This window comes from Zonotrichia leucophrys, chromosome 2, assembly GCF_028769735.1.
Source record: "Zonotrichia leucophrys gambelii isolate GWCS_2022_RI chromosome 2, RI_Zleu_2.0, whole genome shotgun sequence".
NCBI classification, from domain to species: domain Eukaryota; kingdom Metazoa; phylum Chordata; class Aves; order Passeriformes; family Passerellidae; genus Zonotrichia; species Zonotrichia leucophrys.
The window spans coordinates 113,493,465-113,517,466 of NC_088171.1; the positions used below are offsets into that span (position 1 = coordinate 113,493,465).

General features: G+C 38.9%; 1 protein-coding gene across 3 annotated transcripts in view; it reads right to left on the reverse strand.

Moving 5' to 3' along the window:
• RB1CC1 (RB1 inducible coiled-coil 1) overlaps nucleotides 1-15,525 on the reverse strand; it is a 69,701-nt gene extending 54,176 nt beyond the window's left edge. For 2 of the 3 annotated variants that reach the window (XM_064706095.1, XM_064706093.1), the window contains exon 1: nucleotides 11,599-11,718. The gene's annotated coding sequence lies outside the window, so the exon portion shown is untranslated. Of the gene's footprint in view, nucleotides 1-11,598; nucleotides 11,719-15,427 lie in introns of those variants that run through there. The other variant, XM_064706094.1, reaches the window with a different exon arrangement.
• Nucleotides 15,526-24,002: the final 8,477 nt, after the last annotated feature.

Below are 24,002 nucleotides of genomic sequence, written 5' to 3' on the forward strand. Positions count from 1 at the left end.
CTGTTTAGCTATCAGCAGTCAGTAGCTGTACTTGAGCAAAATGAATTTCTGAATACTTGCCTTAGGTTAAAGTAATGCACATTAACACAAAACTGCTGAAATACTTCTGCCACAAACCAGGAATACAACACAATAATCTCTTGCCTTGTAATTGCTTTGCAACCAGTAAGACAACAAAAACAGGTGCTGTTTCTTTACCCAACATCTCATCAAATCATGCTGGGGGAAAAGAACGACACTAACACAGGTAGGACAAATTTGTATTAAATTTCTCTGTAAGAAACAAAAAAGAAGATAGAATTCACAAAATTCCACTAAATTTACCTACTCTCAAGGCTGTTACAAATTTCAGTGAACAGGGGAACGATGTAAAGCAAAGTTCCAGAGAATATATGCCTTAAGCAACAACCTTTCCTGCAGATTCACTGATGTCCAACAAACCCATGCTGCAGCATGTCCTTCCTCCCTTCAGCAGGAACTATGTCAACTGCCTCTCTCCAGCTGCCTGTCTTTACAGCTTTGGAAGAAAACTAATTTTGAGAGCTCTCCCTAGTCTTGCATCTCTGGACACACACCTCCCTGTGTTCAAAGTTACAGGGGGTATGCATGAAAACCTATCACAGTTGCCTAAGTTTCTTTTCTTTCAAAGGCCAGGTTATCGCTGATTGTTACAGGCAAGGTCAGCTACATATCACAAATTAGCCTTTAAGTTTCTTCCCAATATTCCAGAATCATCCAGCAGTAACACAAGTTCTTAACATAATCATGGAGTGAAAGTCACACCATCAAGTTACAACAGAATATATCCACACACATTTTGTTCTTCTTCTGTTTGTATTACCACAACAGGTCATTAGGAGAGTATCAGGCTTTATTTATTCATTTTTAGCTTTAAACTCTTAGGTAGCGTTACAAGTTTCAAGGCTTTTATAATGTTACATAGCTGAAATTATTTTCATTTGTTTTAATAGAGGTTCAATAACTACACAATTTGACAGCTAATGAAGACAGAGTTGCTACTGTGTAATCAAACAAAACCACCAACAATAATCCACTCAGATTATTTGTTTAAACTGTGTCACTTGCAACATTAAATTCATGCTATCATATAAACTAGATCCTTCACACTATGGTATAGAAGTCTGTATGACCAACTGTCATGAATTATCAGTAATACCAAAAAAAAAAAAAATAGCTGAACATGTGAAATTCTCTTCAACAGCTGCCAGATCAGACAGAATATGGTAGGCATGAATAAAAGAAAATAAATGAGATGACAAGAATGTAAGAGTGGCACAAAGTATAAAAAGTTTCCACAATTAACCGAAAATATGTATAGTGTCACATTAGGTAATAAAACAGCAAAACCAGCCATGAATACATTGTGCTGGCTCCAATGTATTTCACTGCTCTACACTCTACATTGCAATGCAATTACTGCAATCTTTTCTTGTATAATATAAACTCTTCAACAACCAACTGCTTTTGAAGTCAGTGTTGATCAATACTTTCAACACGTGCTGTTTACAAGCATTCAGATGTATCTTGGCTCAGAACTTGCTCATTGTTACAGCTCTAAAAGGAAATTAAAGTCTGCTTACAGACTCTTATTGTAATTACAGCAGAGGCATCACAGGTTTCACACCACCCTACATATGATCCTCTGGCCACATTAACCATCCATTTCTGCCCTTAAATGCAGAATCCCTACTTCTAATTACCTAATGTTGACTGTTCCATAGTTTCATGGTACAATTCTTTCCAATTTCACAAACTCAAACACTGAATCATGGCATTCAGAGCAGGATAACAACAGAAATCAACATTTATGCTGTTTGGGTTTAATGGGACATTAATCAACTTCACTTTGGTCATTAAATTCCCTGTATTATCTTAATTGTTCATGTTCATGCTTCCGACATCTCACTTTCCATACTTCCTTTATAATCGGGACTACAAATTAAACTTGAACAAACAGAGATACTGATAAATTTTTCTTTAACACCATAAAATTTAAACTGAACTATGCCAAAGTAATGGTTTTCCTTTAAACCCAGTGGTGTGAAGTTCCATCCACAACAGCAACACACAAGCAGTACATGGTATCTTGCTTTTTGTTCCCAGGGAAGAGCAGGGAAGTGTGGCTCCACATCTGTATGCTAAGTGTTGCACTCATCAATTCTTCATATGCCAGGTCAGACAGAACCAAGAGGCCCAAATTCTTTTCCCCTTGTGTGTATCTCCAGGTCAAAACGGGCTCAAGCCTGAAAGCAGACAGAACTACAGACAGCTGAATTACCTGATCAAGGCAAGACTGTTCACTCAGTGCCTGCACTTTCATACTGCTACTAGACATTCACATATTTCTGTGTGATCACCATCTGTGCGTGGCTGATAAAGAAGTTTCACTTCCCTTACTGCAGAAGCGCTGAGGCTACACCACAGGTAACAGTGTCTCCTATATGAGTCATAAATGCTACCCCCAATTACCAGGGTCAGGAGTCTCACAGGGCACCATCACAGAATTCCTGACTGTTGAAAGGGCAATTCATCTGAGGCAAAGGCTAACAAGTCTGTGACATGCTTAAAAAGACTCAAGTGCTATTCATCATTCAGTAAATATCTTATCTGGGTAACATCTCCCCTCAAGGCAAATATACCTTTATTACCTCTCAAGATGGAGTCAACTTTGGAGCACATTACCATGTTATTAAATTGTGCTTCATTTCCATACCACAATTCTTAAGGTTTGCCTCTCAGATGCTACAGTTTCTGTGATTTCACCTTTCAGAGCAGGATTTCCTGCTTCACCTCGACTTAATATACTCTATAATAGACAAAGATACAAGACCAGTGCAGAATATTCCTTATAATTCATTTTGTTTTCTTCTATAAACCTGCATTCTACCTCCACTTTCCTTATTTTTTCCAAGGGCCCTTCTCAAAAAATGCTCTCTTGCTTCAACTTGCAGACCCCAGCAGCACAGTATTTGATAGCACATAAATCAAATGAAAATGAAAATAGAAACTGAAGCTAAATTTAATCCAACTAACACCTTTCTTAATGTCAGTTGTAAGATCCTCTCTAAAAGTAGGCTTTAAGGACCTTTCTTCAATACTGCAAACAACCTAATGCATCTAACCAGAAATACCTTAATTTTGCAGAACATTACTACTACCACAAAGAAGAAATAGAAAGAATAGAAAGTATGACCTCATTGTGAGGGCACACATTCTTTAGAAATGCTTTAAGCAACAGAAATGGCTATGTTTCTAAAATACAGTACAAATGCATATAATTTTCTGGATAGCCAACTGTTGAAAGGAAATATGCTTTAAAAAGCACTAAAAAAACTTAAAAGAAAAATTAAAAAATAAAAAAACACCCCTAAGCTATGTGATTAATAAGTAGTAGGGCTCCTCCTGACCCAGGTACAGAGAATAATTTAATTCTCCTACTCCTTCAAAATAAATTTAATGAGAAGACCACATTTAATCATAAGATACATATTACTGAAGGTGGAGATCCTATCTCCCACTGCCACCTTGTATCAAAGCCTATAAGCCTCATGTTCAAGCCACACTGCAGTCTCAAAGAAAGGCTGTCAGTCCCTGACATCTGTAAGGTTGCAGCCATCTGGAGCTCTATTTATATGTTGAGATGTGCATCAGGCACAGAGGCGGTTACTTAATTACAGCATCTCCAACAGTCACTGTGTTCTTAACAGCTCTCACACTCAGCTCCTGGTCAGAACAGCAACCCTTTTCCACTCAATCCTGCAGAGCAGCCAAGACACATTCCTAAACCCCTACTTCCCAATGCACTAAAGAGGAATTTCAAAAGTCAGTAATTCAGTATTTCACAGTCTAAGTTCTTCCTTCCTTCCCCTCCTTTAAGATGAATCATTTTATGTATTACTACCCTAATACTTCAGTTACATATGGGCCATCATATTCAGAGTTGCGCCTACAACTCTGAATTACATGGAAGCTCCTCATTCAGCCACGTAGGTGCTGCAACGCCTTCAGAAGTCCTCAGCAACATCAAGGGTGAAAGAGCAGATCAAAAGCAAATCTGGGCAGGTAAGAAAACACTGTGCATTAAAGAGTGCTTTGAAATCAGTGTGGGCCAAAACAATGCAGCTTCTCACAAGTTCAGACAAAACTTACACTGAATTTTAGGAACGCGATAGTTTCAAACATGTTCATAAGACAACAAGCACATGATCAGGCACTAGGTCATGAATACATATGGATGTGATTGTAAAGCTTCAAATCTGATGGCTAGCATCTATTCACACTGCTGTTTTCACTGATTTGAGGAGCTGGTAAAACACAGTCCATATAAAAGACCAGACAAAAGCTCTCCTCTTCCAATAGTAAATACAATTTTACCCCATTTTTAAAAACCTTGCGTCTCTTACATGATAAAAAGTGAAACTTATGTGCCTCAGTTAACAGGTACAAGCCAGAACACAAACTCAGGATTTCTGACAATCTTATTGCTAGGAAACAGCCCACAGCCTACAGGAGTATCCCTTCTCTTTCTTTCTTTTATTTTTAATTGATGGAAACAAGTCTTTCCACAGCTGTCTGCGCCTTACTTTTGACAAAGTTAACTGAAGGTTTTGTCAGATTTTCCTTTTTTAAATGTATCATTTTGCCCTTTCAGAGCATTTGTGAAGTGCAAGCCTCCCTTGAATTACAGAGATTAATACATTCTCTTTGCAAAGATTGGTACTCTCAGGTACATGGAGCTTCATGTGGTTTTATTCAAGTTACTGACTGACTCCATAGTGGTGCGAAGGTTCTTCCTGTAGGTACATACTCTTTAAAATAATTAGCATATAAAATCTTCCAGTGTTTGCAAACAATTCTGCAAGAAACAAACAACAAAAAATTCATTCTTTCTTATACCCAACTGAGACAAGTCACCAACACTTCTTCCACTAACACTCTCTCTGATCAACCAAGAACACCAACTCAGGAACACAAACAAAAAGTGCACCAGACTTATTATTCTCTTTCTTCAGCCAGTTGTTCTTCTGCTCCTTTCCCTGCACCAACTTTCAGTGGTGCAACTACCTGTGTATCTGTGCAATAAACTGGATGACTGTGCTGTAGTAAGTTAGAAACACCATTCTCCAGGATACTGATATCTCAAATTGGTTCCATGATCCGGTTCATTACATAGACTCCAAAAACTACACTCAACTAAGGCTGGAGAAAAGCCAATGAATACAGCGGTTACTCAACATCAGAACCATCACTCAAGAAGACAAATGAAAATTTTCAGAAGGCATCATTCATGTTTCTAACTGCCCTTGCCATCCTCAGTTACTAATAGATCTCTTCTTAGAAACCTAGTAAAAAAGCCCAAACCAGTACCCTCTTAAAAAGCAGGCTAAGATAACTTAAAAATTTCCAGTTACTACAGATGCAACCAAAGACAGAGTTTCTCAAAATTTAGTACAAGAGGCCATTTCCCCTGTTCTTCCCTCTTCAGATACAACATCCTGATGCTACAACTTTTTTTTTAATTTCTTGTTTTCTTTTATATGGAAAAGAGAAAAATCTTGGCGAGAACTTTTTAAAATATGTAAATACAGAACATAGGACTGATTAAATGGCATTTACTTCACAGCAATGAAAACACTACAGATGGAAAAGAAAGTCAAAGACTGACAATAATGAAATGTAAGGCAAGGAAAGATTCTTGTGATTTAGTCTGACTGCCTACATAAAAGTCACAGGTTCTTCCTTAATTGCTATTCATAAGCAATCAGATTTTAAAAGAACCATTAAAGTTTTCTAGCAATAAGGAAATCCTCTACCGTCTTGGTAAACTGTTTAATTGCTTTGCAACTTTACAACTTGCTTCAAACTTTTCCTGTTCTACATTAATTATAAAATCATTATTTGAACTTTCAAGATCTAAAGATAAATTTTATCAAATTTCTCTTTTTTAAGTTACTTATAACTCATATGTCACCTACCAACCTCCTCATACATATTCATCAACCTTACTTTTATTTTTAGTGGTATCTGAAAGTAAACGACCATCAGCAAGATGCAGAGCTGATATAAACCCCAGTCTCCCTAGGTAGACATATGCAGAAATGTCTAGATTCTTCTCAGATCAATTTATTAACTCTTTTTGGATATCACACATTTACAAATCACCCTCATATCTCTACTGGCAAAAGTGCGAAAGATGATAACAGCAATGTGCTGAGAAATGAGAAAAACTGCAGGATAGTTTGCAGAATATTAAATTGCCTCTAATCTCAAGAAGGTGTTGTCTGATCTTCATCTGCCCTTCTTTATCCTCCTGGAATATAAATCATTGGTAGCTTATAACAGCTAACAACATGCACCAATAAATTCTTTTATGTAGTTTTACCAATATAAGAACTATACAATCACCAAAGAAACTCCAGAGAAAACCACAACTTACAATGACTGAGACATTACAACTATATTCCTGCCTTATTGAACCTTGGTTGTGCTGTTCAGAGCCATAACATGCATGTGAAAATGTTGTCACAATACATTTGCTTTTTGAAATGTATAGGTATTTTACCACCAAGCCTTTCATTTAAAAAGGAAAGTTTACACACTACCCCTCCCCCCTTCATTCAGAAAGAACTGAGAATTTTGAGTCATATTTTCAAACCATTCACTGGGTGAGAATCAAGTTTCTTTCAATCAGCAGACTACACAAGTACTTGTGAAGAATATTTTTAAATAGAGAAGTCATCTTGAATTTACTAGTAGAACACTTACAACACAGCATAAGCAGAGTGTATTAGAAGACAGCTTCTAGTCCTGTTACACAATATATTCTTATGTAAGAATCTTCCCTTCATCTGAATTTAATAAAAATACACACTCTGGAGGATGGAAGAATAACTGTATAAACAAAAGCACCATTTTGTCAATATGACTTGTTTATCCTAAGCCAACTACAATAAATAAGAGTCAAATTTTCATACTTTTGATGTACCAGCACAGCTACTCCTGGCCTCAACAAACTCAAAATAAAGTTCAAGATAAACCACTGACATTGAAAGTCCCTGCAATATCAGGAAAAAAAACCACTATTCAAATGATAAAGAGCAAAAAGTACTGCAGTTATAACTACAATACAAAAAGAGCATAACATGTTCAATCATAGAACTAAATCAAAATAGAAGTTGGGAACTTAAAAACAGCTACCTCAAACATTCAAAAATCAGACCTCAGCAAAGTGCAATTCTTACAGAATTTATATTTTTGCTTTGGTAAGGGTGGTATGATTTTTTGAATCTATGATGTAAGTAAAACTCTCCCTGTAATTAGTTCTCCAATGCTGCATTCTACCTCTAAAATGCATACAGTTTTCAATCTGTTCAAAATGAAAACAGCATACTGGTCTGTCAAGTACATCTTCAAAAAAAATAATGAAGATTGATGTATCATACAGATACTAATTCCACCTAATCCCTCCAAATAAAAGCAACAGGCAATCAAAACACTGAACACACTATTTCACTATTGCCATCACAGCTTTCCTACTCTCCTGAAAAAGCAAAAATTCTGTTTCAAAAGAAAGTCTTAAGAGGTAAGAAAACATGAGTTATTTCATAAAAAGAAAATACATCCACACTCTGAACTCAGTTTAAAAACCCTTAGAACATGACTTAGGCAGAGCTGCTCTCAAGTATTCCCTCACCACTCTTCTCATTGATCCTATAGCATTACACAGCAAGACAGATGCAGGACACTTGGAACCCAGCTAGCCAACAAAGCAGTTTCACATTTTACTTTCCATTAACAAGTAATTTACACATGTCAAAAAGAAATTCATACAGCACTCAAACAAGCCTTTTTTTTTTACTTATTTGTACTAACTCATAGCAAACGGTTCCCCACATTCTACCACAGTTTATTTTCTAGATGCACAAACTACCAGAGCTTTATATATAGCACACTGTAAGCGTTTCACCTGGATGCGATAAAAGACAGCAGGCCCAGGTGCAAAATCTCTTTCCAAAAGAAACTGTCAACATCTTGGATGGACATAAAAAGCTACACTAAGCTGTTGCTTGAGCTCAGAACCCTCCTGAACCATGGACAGCAAACGTGAAGAACTAAAGGAAAATATACACTTGGAGATGGACACAAGAGTAGCAAGAACTGCCCTGACAGCCCTGGTGTTTCTCCTGACCAGCCCTGCCTCAATCTATGAGCATAAATGTGGTACCAATAAATTTGTTTAGATACTTCTATTGACAACTTCCAATAATTAGTATTGAAAAATTATTCACGTATTATTAACAAGATGAATCCTATTAGAAAATACAAAGCATATCTACTTCCAACCCTGCTCACAAATAGAAAAAAATTTAGGGCTGGTATGTGGCCATTATGTCTTCCAACTTGTCTTTCAACTGAACTACATTAAAAATACTAAAAGTTAAATTAAAACAAAATAAAGAGTGGATCTGCACGATGAATTAACTCATAAATAAACAAGTGACCATCTCAGTAACCACAGAATGTTAATTACCTCACAAAAATAATTGCTAGAAATTTCTTTATCACCATTAATTGTGCTATAGGCCTTTACAACACGCAATTCATGAGAAGATCTTTCACCTTGTACACCTAAAACATTAGTCTGGCAAATCAGCGAGAAAACAGGCACTCTGTAATTCCTGCAATTGGATTAGTAATTTACATATTAATGATTTTTTTGTGTGTGTGTTTGCTATCACTGCATTCAATCACATCCTGCAGTATAATACAATATTATTATGTAAGCTGGCATCTTGTAATCAAGTGTTTGCTACTCAGTAATACTGATTAGCAACTTTGCACCAGAATGCTACCTATTAATAGGCTCCTTAAAAGTAGTAAGGTATTAATTGTTTTTTCCCCTCCTCATCTTCAGAAACTGTTCATATAATGTCACTGAGATGTGGACCAAAAATCAGGAGCACAACTTTCTTGAGCAATATTGCAAATGCTGAAGGAGACACATGACTGCCTGGGCACTGTCCAAATGACTGAAGTAGCTCGTGTAACAACTGGGTACACACACTATAGTTTTTCATTTGAACTTGTTTCCCCTTTACCTCAACATGCTAATGAACCCATCCTGTGCAATTTAAGTCTCAAGACTCTCACACCACTCTTTCACAGAAAGTAACTGCTAGTTTAAAAGCAAATAAAGACTTAAGGACACACTGATAAAGAAAAATTCTTTCCAGTGATTCCACTGTTACTGCCACTCTTATCAAACACAAATCAACTTGTGCTACTCCCTTATCCCAAACATACCCTCAGTCCCCTAATTAAACAAAATAACTGAATTTCAGTTTAGAAATTGTTTTCTGCCTTAGTTTCTGCAAGGCCATGTAACAGCTGTGTTCCAACAACATGCAGGGACACACCGTTTTTTAAACAGACACCACAAAAGACCTCAAAATAACCCTTGCCCTCTCCTCCAGTCAGAGCACAAGTCTGCTGCACACACTTCTAATTATAAATATAGTAACCTGACATGGGGAGAGAGACAGCCCCTTGGACACGATCTCAGAAACTACTAACCCAAATCTGTGCTGAGCACAAGCCTAGAGCAACACAATTTGTGGCTAAGATAGATTGCTATTTTACAATCTACAAAAGATATAGCTACTTGTACAGAGTGGACAACAATAATGGACTTCCAAAGCACAATTAGGTCTATCTTACAATAATCCACTATCCCAATAGATCCTGTTTGCATTTCCTGCTCTAAAACTGGCATACTACATGTTCTTCAGCAAGTAATTTTCTTTACTACTTTCAGCATAATAAAATAAAGCCATTTTAAGTTCCAGGCAGCATTTTGAGTAAGTACAAATACCTCCTCTGCATACTTTATTCTAAACTTAATGATGCTAGAATATCTAAATCCTTTCTTGTTAATATTTGCTTCTTGACACAAAAGTTTGTCTTAGACCACAAGATAAGAGTAAGGTAATTTCTTTATGTGCCTCATCTTTTAAAAACTTCCCAAGGTACTACATACTAAATATTCTTAAAATTCACAATTGAAATATATCATAATAGTGCACGTTTTCATTATCACTATTATTATGTAGTACTTCCATGATGTATGGAGATGAACTTTTTAGAAGGGTATGTATAGAAGACAAGGAGCAATAGCTTTAAACTGAAAGAGTATAATTTTAGATTGGATATAAGGAAGAAATTCCTTACTGTGAAGATGGTGAGACACTAGAACAGGTTGTCCAGAGAAGCTGTGCATGTCCCATGCCTGGAAGTCTTCAGGGACAGGTTGGATGGGGTTTTGAGCAACCAGGTCTAGTGGAGGGTGTCCCTGCCCATGGCAGGCAGGTTGGAACTAGATGATCTTTAAGGTGCCTTCCAACCCAGCCATTCTATAATTCTGATTCTATTTATAGTGTTATTCCTCACAATACTTCTCAGCTGTATGAAATTCAACTGCTTGAAATGTTTTTCCATCCTTGCCATTTCTCCAGCATTGCTGAGGTACCTTTTACCATACAGTAAAACACACACCTCCAGAAGTGTAAGTCCTTCCATAAACCCAACAGCACAAACTACTTCTGGCACACATATATGCGAATACAAGGAAAAAGAACCAAACCTCAACCTTCTCATTCTTCCCCACAAAGAATTAAAAGGTGAAAGCTTAAAATATGAACCACAAGAAATGGCTCATGGCCAGGACATACCATGTAATTACTTCAGACAAAAACATATGACACAAGAGAAAAAAAAGCTATGGTCTAAACTAACATTTCTGTGTTTCTCGGGAGCAGACATGACTTTTTATTTCATATCTAGATGATGTTAAGTAAGAAACACGAACATTACAAAGGTCAGCTCATTTAATTCTCCCAGTATTTATATTAGTCTATCTACCTCCGGATCACTGGCAGCCAGTACTTTTGGGGGTCAGTGAGAAAGAAAAGCGAGCACTGATCCAAAGAACATCCTGCAAGCCCACTACAGAGCCGTAAGAAAAAACCGAAGGAACAATTCATTACAGGACACATGCTTCCTCGGGAGCAGGACCAAGTAAACAACCGAGGGAGAGGCAGAACAACGTTTGTAAACACTCAACGCTTCTGCACGGTGCTCGCCCGACCGCCGCCGACGGCGAGCACGGCGGCGCTGCCAGGCTGAGTCATTCCTTGTAGTAACTTCACCGCGAATCGCTCGCCCTGGCAGCGGAGCCCTGGGCAGGCAGGAGCACCCCGGCCCGCCCGGCGCTGCTCCCCGTGACGCCGGGCAGCCACCGCCCCCCCACCCACCCACCCACCAGCAGCAGCTGGGCTCACTCCGCCGCCCCGGGACCGGCTCCGGCCGCGGGATCCCGGTCCTCCCGGTCCTCCCCGACCCCCGCTCCGCCGCCTCCCAGCTCTTTGTCGCCCGCCCCACGGGTACAGCCCAGCGCCGGGACCGCCGCCCCTCGCCAGGCCGCCCTCCCGGTACCGGAGTCCCCGCCTTCCCCGTGGCTGGGAGGGGCTGAACGGGGCGGCGGGGGGAGCCCGCACGTCCCCGGCAGCGCTCGGCACTCACCCCCGGGTCCCGCGCGGGCAGCGCCGCTCATCCTGCGCCGGTGGCGGCGCGTCCCCCCCCGCGCCGCGCGGCCGGGCCCGGCGGCTCCGCGGGGGCGCGCAGCGCCTCGGCGGGGCCCGCGGCCGAGCGGGGAGAGGCGGCGAGCGGGGAGAGGCGGCTCGGCGGGGCGGGCTGGGGGCCGTGGGGAGCGGGGGAGCCCTGCCTGGGGCGGCCGCCGCCGCCGCCGGTGTTTGTTGTTGTCGTCAGCCGCTTCCGGCGCGAGGGCTGCCGGGAGGGGGCGGCGCGCGGGAGGGACCGCGCGGCGGAAGCGGCGGCGGCGCGCGGGCCCGGGCGGGCGCAACCGGGAGGGGTCGGGGGTGGAAGGGCCTTGGAGGGCTCCGGTTCCAGCCCCCTCTGCCCACGGCAGTCCGGGGGTGAAAGGACCCTGGAGGGCTCCGGTTCCAGCCCCCTCTGCCCACGCCAGTCCGGGGGTGAAAGGGCCCTGGAGGGCTCCGGTTCTAGCCGCCTCTGCCCACGGCAGGAACACCGTCCGCTAGACCAGGTTGCACAGAGCTCGATCCACCCCAACCCTGAATACTTCCAGGGATGTGTTCAAGATCTTTTCACCTTACCTCTGGGCAGCCAGTTCCATTTCTTCCTCAGCGTCACACTAAAGAAATTCCTCCTAGTGACTGATCTAAACCTACACTTTTTCAATTTAAACACATTCACCCTGTCCCTGCATGCCCTTGTAAATACAATAAAACCCGGGTTTCCTCCCTCCTTCCTTCCCTTAAGATCCTGGGAAGCCACAATCAGGTCACCGTGAAGCCTTCTCTTTTCCAGGCTGAACAATCCCAGTTCTTTCAGCCGTTCCTCACAGGAGCAGTGCTCCATCCCTCTGATGAATTTGACGGCCTCCTCTGGACTCCCAACCAGATCCATGTCCTTCCCTTGCTGGGACCCCGGAGCTGGAGGCAGCACTGCAGGTGGGGTCTCACCAGAGCAGAGGAGCAGAATCCCCTCCCTTGCCCTGCTGCCTGTGCTGCTTTTGATCCAACCCAGGACATGATTGGCATTTGGAAGTCAGGCCCATGGCCTTACCTGAGTGGGAGGTTTATTCAATTTCATTTTAATCTGGGATGATAAGCAGTCAAAAGTTAAGGGAATCTACAGAGAGGTTTAAATATATGTCCTGTGTGTTTTGAGTTTTATTGTAAAGAGATATACTAAAAAAACTCACACGCTTCACTGACATTTGGAATTATAAAAAGAAACCCTAAAAAGAGATGGTTTTAGATGACACTTTCATAATGTTGTGACCATAAGTGCAATTCTCCTCTTATGTGCATAGTATATTCTATATTCAGATACAGAATATACTATGCATATAAGAGGAGAATTGCAAAAAAGAGTGCAAGCATGTCATGGTCCCAAGTGCAGGAAGGACATCAACATACTGGAAAGAGTCCAGAGGAGGCCACCAGGTTGAGTAGAGGGATGAAGGATCTCTCCTATGAGGAAAAGCTGTGGCAATTTCCTTTGTTCATCCTGGTAAATAAAAGGCTTTGGGATGACCTGATTGTGGCCTTCCATACCTTAAGGTACTGCTCACAAGCTGGACCAAGCTTATGGTTTTCACAGTAAACTTGTAGTGGCCACCTCTGCTATGTTGGAGAGCTTCCTGCCTGTTTGACACAGTAAAGACTATGTTGGATAGTCACAGCCTGTCCAGACAGGAATTTCTTGGCCTTTTAAAAAAAGCCCCCAGTTGCCACCTTGTGGTACCCCATAAACAAGTACTCCCCAACTCTGCAGCTTGTTGGGAGATGCATCTAAAATCTGCAAGACACCTGTGGCACTTCAGACTACAACAATAAATGGGGCAGAAAAGACAGCAGTACTCAAACAGATGTAGTGTATTGGGAGGTATAATACAGAACAAGTGGCATGCACGCTATTGTCAGAAGTCAAGGAAAAAAACCCAAAATTTTGAGGTTTGGTAAGCCTGAAGCACAAATAAGTATCATTAAAATTCTCTTGAGAAGAAACTACTGAAAGTGACCTCCTGAAGTTTGAGAAGCTGAGACACTGGCAAGAGAAGCAGCAGCATCTCTTCAAACACTGAAGCAGCAGTGCCAACAGGGTTTGTAGTTTTCTGGCAAAGCACCTCTGCCAGTCAGGCTCTCAACAATTGCATAAAGCGAGGCTTCAGGCACTTAAGCGTGGTTCTGGTTTTTACAGCACGTGTTGGACAACTGTTGATTGATTTGAGAGGCAGCTCAGGCAGGACTGAAGCAGGAACTTCAGTTCTGGGGAGTAAGCAAAGCGCTGCTAGCAGAGCAGGTTGTTCTGGCTTGTTCTTGTAACATTTCATTATGTTGCTTCCTCTCAAAGTGTTCCAGAGCCACTTCGTGCCAAACAACTAATTACAGGGTTTTTTCATGAGCCTGTCTGAACAAAACCTAAAATGTAGCATTATATTCTATCCTAAAAAAAAGCAGCATTTTATGAAGAAGTCTTTGCTCTAGGATACACAAAAAGAAAGCATTGAATCAGGGTTACTGAGAATTCCTCACTTTTTCAAGGTGCTGTACAAAATGTAGGTTATTATTCTTTCAAGATACTGTTTAGGATCCACCTATACTTTTTTCACATTCTATAAAATAAGCAAGAAGGTTGAAGGGGTTTTTCACTGTGCACTTTTAATTTTGGGTGCTAAATTTGGCATACCAAAGAACATGTCTCTTAAACTACATATTTGTGCAGCTGCAGTCAGAGAGCAAAAAGAGCAGGCTGCTCTTTAAGGGAAAGCAAACTGGGAGCCAAGGCTGGCAGCAAGGGGCACTGTCATGGACAAGGGGCACAATCCCACAGTATCAGTGAGTTCTGGTGACTGTTTTTCTGTACAATTGTTATCTGCATGCTGGTAAGGGACCAATACTGTCAGTATTTATTTAGTTCCAAATGTACTTCAAAACCCACATCTTCCTATTTTCTTTAGCTCTGCTTGCCAGAAATTTGCCCTGGGTACTTCTGCTTCCCATACTGCTGTGTCTTGGTTTAACCCCAGCCAGCCACCAAGTACCACAAAGATGCTCGCTCACACAGTTCCCCTCTGTGGTGAGATGTGGAGGAGAAGCAGGAAATAATTGTAAAACACGTGAGTTGAGATATAAACAGTTTAATAATTCAAATAAATATAAGAATAATTATAGAGACAACAAAAAGAGAGATGAATAAAACCTGAAAGAGACAAATAATACCTAAATCAGTTGCTCACCACCCACTGACAGATCAGGGGCAGTGATCAGCCCCTCCCAGCCTCAACTCCCCCCAGCTGATATTCAGGTTGGCTGTCCCAGCCATTCTCCCTCCTGGCTTCTTGTGCACCTACTCACTGCCAGAGCATGGGAAATTGCAAAGTCCTTGACTTGGAATAAGCCCTGCTTAGCAACAACTAAACCATCAGTGTGTTATCAACATTATTCTCACACTAAATTAAAAAACCACAGCTCTGTACCAGATACTAAGAGGAAAATTAACTCTGCCCAAGTCAAAACCAAACACATTGCTATCTTCATCAGTGTCCCTTGATTTTTGTTTTGTTGGGGTTTTGTTTGTTTGTTTTTTTGTTTTTCTGCCTTTTCAAATACTGAAAACATCTATATTCATTCCTCTGCTAGGTCAGGCTGATGCTTTAAACCCAAGTTCCTTCCTTCTCTGTTGATGCTTTGCGGCATCTTGCAAAGTGATTTTCACCAAGTATTTGTTTTCAATTTAAGTCTTCCTCCAACTAAACAACCACTTCAGAAAACAATATTTTTTAAGGACAAAGTACTGTTCTGACCTGGAATATGCAAAGTGAACAGCAGTATCCAACAACACCAGTGCTCCTGCGTGTTTTGAGAGAGACTTCAAGAACTTCTGTTATCCTTTCACGTAGCCTGGCAGTCCATGGCAAACACCAAGTCCTATCTCATCTCTTGCTTCTTTTTGAGAGCACTGACTGGCCCATAAGCAATCACTAATTTGTTTTTGAATGGTCAGTGACTCAAGAACAGCTGATGCCATTTTGAAAGCATGCCACTCCCTCTGACCTCGTTATGGATCATTCCTAACCAGTGATTTTAACATCGTGTGGCTTCTCAATGTTTCAGTAGTTCTGACTCCACAAGTTTTGAATTCACAAGTGATTTTTCTTGTTTTCTGTGAGAGCTTCTTGCAGGAAGAGAATAGTTAGGTTCACTTTAACATCTAGGTCACGAGATCAGTTCTTGGTCCTGTGCAGAAATATGCAAAGGGCATTTAAATCTCAGATTAAAAAGTCAGAGTGGACATACCCTCAGAAGTGGTTATGGACAAAAGCTCTCAAGGGGAAACATGCAGCCTGAATAATCCTGTAAAAATCCCTTGTTGTGCATTTTCATTTAAGAGGCTCCACTTATGTAAGGGACCTTCCAATACCACCACTTCTCCTCAGCACTCAGATGATAATAGGTACAACAAGGTCAAACAAGCATTACAGCACAGACTACATAGAACAGTAATATTGTAAGTAATATTTATAGAAACTTATAGCTGTGTAAGCATTACTGAATATTTAGTGTTACTGAGCATAGAATTCCCATTGTTTACTGTCTGTCAGCTTTGGTTTTTTATACTAAAGCACTGAAGTCATGTTCATAGAATCATAGAATGGTTTGGATTGGAAGGGACCTTAAAGATCATCTACTTCCAACCCTCCTGTTGTGGGTAGGGAAACCTTCAACCTGACCAGGTTGCTCAGAGCTCCATCCAACCTGGCCTTGAATGTTTCCAGGCATGGGGCATCCACCACCTCTCAGGAAGGCTATTCCATAATTTTAAAACCTTTGTTGTAAAAACCTTCTTTCTTATATCTTAGAGCTTTAATAAGGACTGGAGTTGGGGAGACATTAGCAATAAAATTGGTATTAGTCATAGGCCTGTATTCCATTTTTCCTCTTTTAAAGAAATTTGCTCCCTCTTTCCCAGTCAGTGAGAACTTCACTGGACTGCCATGACTTCTTAAATATGATGGAAAGTAGCTCAGCCACTTTCTGTGAGTTTCCTCAAGACTCATGCATGCAACTTATCAGGTCCCATGGACTTGTGTACCTTCAGGTTCCTTAGATGGTCTCAAACCTGTTGCTCTGCTACAGCTGGCAGTTCTTCATTTTTTCGGTCCCTGCCTTTACCTTCTGCAACTCAGGTGGTGTGGCTGGAGCACTTGCCAGTGAAGACTGAGGCAAAAAAAAAAAGCCACTGAATACCTCAAACTTCTCCATATCCTGGGTTACCAGCTCCCCCATTCCCTTCTGGAGAGGACACACATTTTCCTTAGTCTTCCTTTTACTACTTATGTACCTATAGAAGCTTTTACTGTTGTCCTTGAGATCCCTAGGCAGGTTTAATTCTTTCAGGGCTTTACTTGTCCTAATCTTATCCCTGGTTGCTGGGACAATTTGCCAACATTCCTCTAAGGTTCCTCACTTCCACCCTCTGAAGGTTTCCCTTTTCTGATTTTGTCCGGGAGCTCCTTGTTAATCTGTGCAGGTCTCCTTGTTCACATATAAAATCATGTTTTTAAAATTTAATTCCTGCTAACAAAAAATTATGACGTATGCAGAAATTTCAGTTGAAGAAGGTATACTAGGAATTTGTTTGGCCTGTACTGCTAGAAACTTGATGTATTTTTTTCTTTTTACAGTCATGAAAAAAATATACTGTCCCCATTTACAAAATAGCATTCTAATGATCTTTCTGTTCCCAGATGACATACTCTGATCCTTTCATCATTCACATCACTCCCTCTTCTGGTTTGGTAACCATAAAGCAGAATCTGTAAAGCAAGGGATAGAAGCTTCAGCTTCTCCCTTAGCCCTGCATGCCAGTGGACTTGTCTCTTCCTATAACCTGTGGAACAGTATGGGAATCCAAATGGCAGTGCTGAGCCAGGAGCAGGGATTTTAGGCATCTCCAGCTGAAACCACAGGCCACAAGCCAGCCAGCATCACAGCAGCTGGTCTGGAAATGTACTTCACCAGGCACTCCAGAGAGTTAAACTCAAATGCTTCTAGACTATGTCCACTACTTCTATATTTAGCTTTTAATGTGCAGTCTATTTATAGAGGCTAGAAAAGTATAGTTATATTTAATCTGAGTCGCTAATTTAGACATTTGGGGGTTTTTTTACATTTTGTTAATAAGTACTAATTGCCTTTTTAAAATAAGCATTTAAATTCCCCTCTCCTTCCCAGCCTTTCTAGTAATGCAAACTAGAAATTCATGATACCAAAACTCTTTGTTTAATATGTTTTATTAACATATTTAAATAAACTAGAAAGAGCCTTAAACCAAATAAATAAAACCCACTGTGTACTTACATAAAGATGAATTGCTAACTGAAAATGTAATCTGTTAACATATTGAATACTATTTGTCGTTTGTTCTGCTTACTTATACTATTCAGTCCTTTTTCTTTCACTTTTATTTCTGAATGGAATAGAAACAAAACCATCTTCTTTTTTTTTTGCAGCTCCCAGGGTCTCAATTCAAAGCATTAGTCACTGGCCTCAATTTACAGAGTAAACTGAAATTATGAACTAAATCCACTGAAATGGTGATTCTTTGCATTTCCAGAAGAGACTATACATTTCAAATATTCCTAAATACCTAGCTACATTTTTTAAAAGATACTGTAGGAGTAGACTAATTTAAACTAGGTTTTAAATCCTTTTCAAAAAAAAAAAAAAAGAGAAAAAGAAATCTGACTATTCTGAGTGCACTTGAATTCATTACTCATTCTTGGGAGCTTTTTTATATTCATTGATGAGCTCAGGCGTGGGTGCTGGTGGAGTCCTCTTTCAGAGCTTTGCAGCTTTGGAATCTGCTCTTCACTTGAGCTTTCCAACACAGCAGCTCAGATGGTTTCTGCTTTGATTACATCATTTATGTTTCCTATGCATTTTAAAAGCATGTATAAATTGTTCAAATCTGTGTAGACAGGGAATTCTTTAGATAGATGGAGATTGTGGTAGGCTCTTTTGCAGTTAGAAATACCAAGGCTCTTAAATTAATGTCTTTCTAAAATAAATTTCTAAAATTATCTCATTTAGTACATTTTTATGCCAATGTATGAAGGACAACCAAATAGAAACTGACACATGCAAATCTCTAGTAATTACAAATTACTCTCTTCTACTGAAATAAGCAAGTTAGAGGTAATAGAGATCAATACTTGCCTAATTATTTGAGCACAGGAAAGAAAGAAAGAAAAATTGTGTCAAAACTGTAGAGCCAAGTCTGGCTGACTGGAGGGCCTGGTGATGTACATTTCCAGGCTGACTGCTGCAATATTGGCTGGCTTGTGGCTTGAGGTTTCAGCTAGAGATGACCAGAATCCCAGCTCCTGGCACAATATTACTGCTTCCTTGAAGACTGGTTTGGAGTTTTGATTTTCTTTTATTTCTTAAGCACTCTAGGTACAAAATTGGATTTGTACATGAAGCTTAGCATTGTTTCTCATTTAACAAGGAAGAAATTAACTTCAGTGAGCAGTATGTGCTCTACTCAAATACATAATTACAGTCAATTAAAATTTACTGGTTGGAGTCCATTTTCACAAAACCTTTCTGAGCAACACTGTTCTTAATCCTTTTATCTGTAGTAACTGAATTGCACCATTGGCAGCATAAAGGAAAAGTGGGTTGTAGACATCAGACTATAAATTAAGCAGTTTTATCTATATGCCCTTTTTGAACATTTCCCTAATATTAATACTTGCAGTTTTCTGAAGTTTCCCTGATTTTCACATTTTTATTAATACTAACATTAGGAGACCACAGTGTAAAACCCCAAGTTAGATCAACTTCCTTAAACTCCAACTCTGTCCAGTCACTTTCTTAATTAGCAGCAGAAAATTTTCATGTCATTAATACTTTCAGCCATTTTTTTAAGCTCAATGTTTAGTTCTAGACTCTAGGGAAAAAAAGAGCAACTGACCCCTGCCTTGACTGGCTATGGACCATGTTTCATAGCTTCGAGTTCACATTACTCCTATCAGTTTCTCTTTTCCTCTGTTTTCCTCTATATTTTGTTACATAATACTGATTAGATTTGTTACTGCTGTTGTTTAATTTCGAACTGTATTTTTATATAGGTGATGAATCTGGAAAAGCTCTTAGCTGTAGCTCTCTCTAGATTGCAAAATTTGGGGGTTTTATCTGCTTATTAAATCCTTTTTAAGATACTCAATTTTTGTCTGTGTTTTTATTTGTATGTTTGCTCTCAATTAATTGTTCTCAGTACTTTGATCTCTGGAAACTTAGTCTAAAGTAATTGCTAAGTTTACACGTGTCCCTAAATCTTAACAAAATATATCTGTTTTGAATGTAACATAAGACCTGTTGGTGGTCACTGAACAGTCACAAAGACTCAGTTAATCTGAATTTATCTAAAGAAGAAATTGTTGGTGTTTTTCTTTCCAGCTTAGTAATGAGGCTATTTTTTAAAGACAGTGCTGGAGAAACTGTCATAAAAATTTTTGTTTATTATTTCTCTTCATGCTAACTCAATTTTTGTTTATTATTTCTCTTCATGCTAACTCAATTTATGAGTTTTCTTAGGATGCAGAAGAGGAAAAACCTTGGTCTGTCCCAAATATTTCTTATAATCTGAACCTGCCTAAATTTGGGGTTGCATTGTGCTCTCCAATGCCACATAGATATTCAAGAATTTTGTGCAATTATCTATAATTCAGAAATTCTCCAGACTACCATCTCAAAAAGCCTTTTTTTTTCCCCACTTGGCCTTAAGGTCCTTGTGTTTACTAAATTTTTTGTGATGCATATTTCTAACATGAAGGGCAGTGTTTTGTGATTTTACTGTAGGCAGCTAGTCTAAGGATGAGCACACAATGCTAATACTCTATATGGGATTTCAGACCATCAAAGCAGAGGCGAACTTGCTTCACACAAGTGTAGGAAACATTGTGTGGCTCAGGCAAGGCTGAGTGAGTGAAGGAGAAATCCACAAAGGGCCAGCCCAGCCTGAGCTCCGTGTTCTTGCAGCAATGGCACCACAGTGCTGCTATCAGTTTACAGCCAGCGGAGTCAAACCTGTGGCAGGAGGTTCTATGGTGTCTAACTACAGGATTACATTTCTGAAAGTCTGTGATAAAAATAATCTCAAATCGCAGATAAAGATTGGCTAGAGCATTGAACAGGTGTACTCTGAAAAAAACAACATATCCACATTGATATAGAAAGTAGCAGTAAAATGGAGGCATTTAGACAAAACCAAAGTGATAAAAAGAGTGCATGAAAACTCTTACTGTAAGGAACAACTCAGCAGTGTGTTTAACATTGTTGTTAGAGAGAAAAAAATAAGGAAATATTAAGAAAGACAAAAATGAGGCACAAGTGAGAGTAAGCAAGATCCAAAAGTGGAAATAAATGCAGAAATATTACTCTCTTCAGAGCTTGGTGATGAGAGGAAGCCCTGAAAAACCTTGGAAGATCACTTTGTAATTTCAGTTCATCTGTGTTTGGGATGTATCCCCCAATCATCAAGTAACCCACACAAGGATTTCTCAGCAAATTTAATATGATCTTTTTAACTGTTCTGCAGTGGCAATTTGTCCCTAAAGACAATTTTTCGTATTTCACTGAAGCTGTGGAATTTTTTGTTCAACATGTAGTAGAGAAAAAAAAAAAAGGTCCTGCTTCTTAAATAAGTGAAAAAAAAATCTAAAAGCAAGGTCTGAGCTGTAAGAGTAAGGCAAATAATTCTGTGGTATTACCAAAGACAAGTGGTGCATTTCCTCTCAAGCCTCAGTGGGCAATTGGTTTAAGTCCCAGTACTGTCATTTGTCATTTTGTAACAACATTTGTGTATCAAGGCTTTTTCTGTTTACTCTCACAGCTAATAAAACCAATACACTACAGCATGGACATTTGCTTGTGGAGGGGACAGTAATGGCATGAAGGTCATCTTAGAAAGCAATACTGCTTTGTCTGTTCTCTGCAAATGGTCTAAAATATGTGTGTCCAGCAATAGTATTAAATATAATGCCTTCTTATTTACTCTTCCTCTTGAAATTTCATTCACTATCTCCTACTCCCCTTGTCCTACTTGCCCTGGGCTTGTAATTCCCAGCCAGTGGCATTTCACTTGACACATAATCCTTGTTCTTGAAACAGGTGCAAAGAATAGTACAGAAAGTTACCCACTATATCATCAGATGCAAAAACTTTCAACTCAAACAGTAAACTACTTTTTTTTTTTTTAAACTGGAGAAATAGCAATGTATATTTCTGTTGCTGTTAGCTTTAGGTAACAGACAAAACATTTTCTATGTTTTAAAGGAGCTTTTTGTGTTCTGCACTAGTAACTGAAAAATGAAGTCTAAAATTCCCTGGATTCTCCATGGATGCTGTGGTTTATTGCTAGCAGGAGTATTTTGCAGTACTGAAACCACAACACTAGAGGTCATTGCTAGTCTTTACATTTTTAATCTGTCTGAAAGCAAGTGTTGGGAGCTCTCAGTTTAGTGACAGGAATTGCTTTTTAAAATTCTCTAAGCATGCATGGTGTGGAGTATGTCTGGTATCAATATCCATTCTTGATGTATGATTTCATAAGTTTTCACACTTCCTTTTGGAGATTTTGGGAAATATTTTTAATATAGTTCCTATATTTTTTTTTATTATTATTATTTTTAGGAGTAAGACAGCCATCCCAGAAGAGACAAGAAAATATATACATTAAAAAGCACAATGGTCTTAGCAACCTGCATGCTAGTCCTGTGCAGTTTATTTATTTCTCTCTAATTTGTTCTTAAGCATTTTTCTAAACCCTCATTTAGCAAGGATGGATTTAGTTTTTGATATTTTTTATAATGGGACAATATTAGGAATATCTACTGAATTCCAATGCAGAATACCATATGTAGAATACTTTGTGAGGCCAGGAGAGTTTTCAGAAAGTTAATTTTATTCTATTTCTTTTCCAGTGCAGAATATTATATGCAGACTCCTTTGTGAGGCTAGGAGAGTTTTCAGAAAGTTATTTTAACTTTATTCTATTTCTTTTATGGTCAAAAGATTGCAAAGTTGTCTGATTTTTTTTTTTTTTTTACTATTTATAAAAGTTATATCCCTGAATATTTCTAATGCACTAAAAACAGCAAGCAGAAATTTAGAAGTCCAATGCAGTGTGACATCAAATGTTCAAGTATTAATACAGAGATATTTTTCTAGATACATGTACTTAATTTCACAAAGGATTGAAGTTGATTTACTGCTTAATGGATTTCAAGTTATGTTCCAATTAAAAATTACCATGTTCATAATTCAAAGATAATCATAGCCAAAATAAAATGCAAGGAAATGACACTTCAAATTTGAAGAAAATGTTTTCTTTACAGAAAATTAGTTTAAATACTTTCAGAACCTTGAACTAATTAAATTTTGTTAGTTACTAAGTAGAGAAATAGGAACAGTGTTTTCTTGCTCACTGAAAACTGATCTATGCCACTGATTATTTCTAGATATAGTAAATACAAGAAAAAATTAATTAAGAAAAGTAATATTAAGTAGACTCAAAATTTTATCTTCCTTACCCTTTTAAGTTCAATATCTGCCTTAATCAAGAATGTTCAGTTTACTTTACCCTTCCACTAACTGCAAATATTATTATTTTAAAATGAAATTTTATGAGAACTTTTTTTTTTTTTATCTTAAATTTTATGGGCACCAATTCAGATTCCTACAGCTGAACCTGCAATAATATTTCTGCCACTTTGCAAGGATGAGAAGATGACTATGAATCCAATTATTTGTACAACTTTAAATCAGTACAACTTTAATCTGCTCTTCAATTATCATTATTATTACTCAAAGGATAATTGGTGGGGTTTTGTTGTTTTTTGGGTTTTTGCGTAGAGATTTTTGTTGCAAAGGCAATTTCTTTAGATATTATTTTTAAAAATCAACCTTTTATTAATTTTTTTATGTTAATAAATTTCCCTTATGTAATTTTGGCTTACTTAGCTTCACTATACTGCCTTTGGCACCAAAGTTACACTTAAGAACAGATCATTAATGCTCTGCATTAAGTTTGTCATTTTAAGTATCTGGTGCCATGGCTCCTTGAGGCCAATTTTACCAGGACTGAATAGATTAACATCATCTCAAGTTACTCACCTTTATTTTTTAATCCTATTTCCTTTTGGATGTGTGAATATAGTCCTGACTTTACTCAGAATAACTTGTGCAGTCTTTGAATGTTGTGAAGTGAAAACTGAATTTGATCATGTGGCTGTGGCAAGAGCATGTATGTAGAAGCAATAGTTTCATATGATCTTTCATTTTGAAATTTTGTAAGTATTTCCTTGAAAAGGT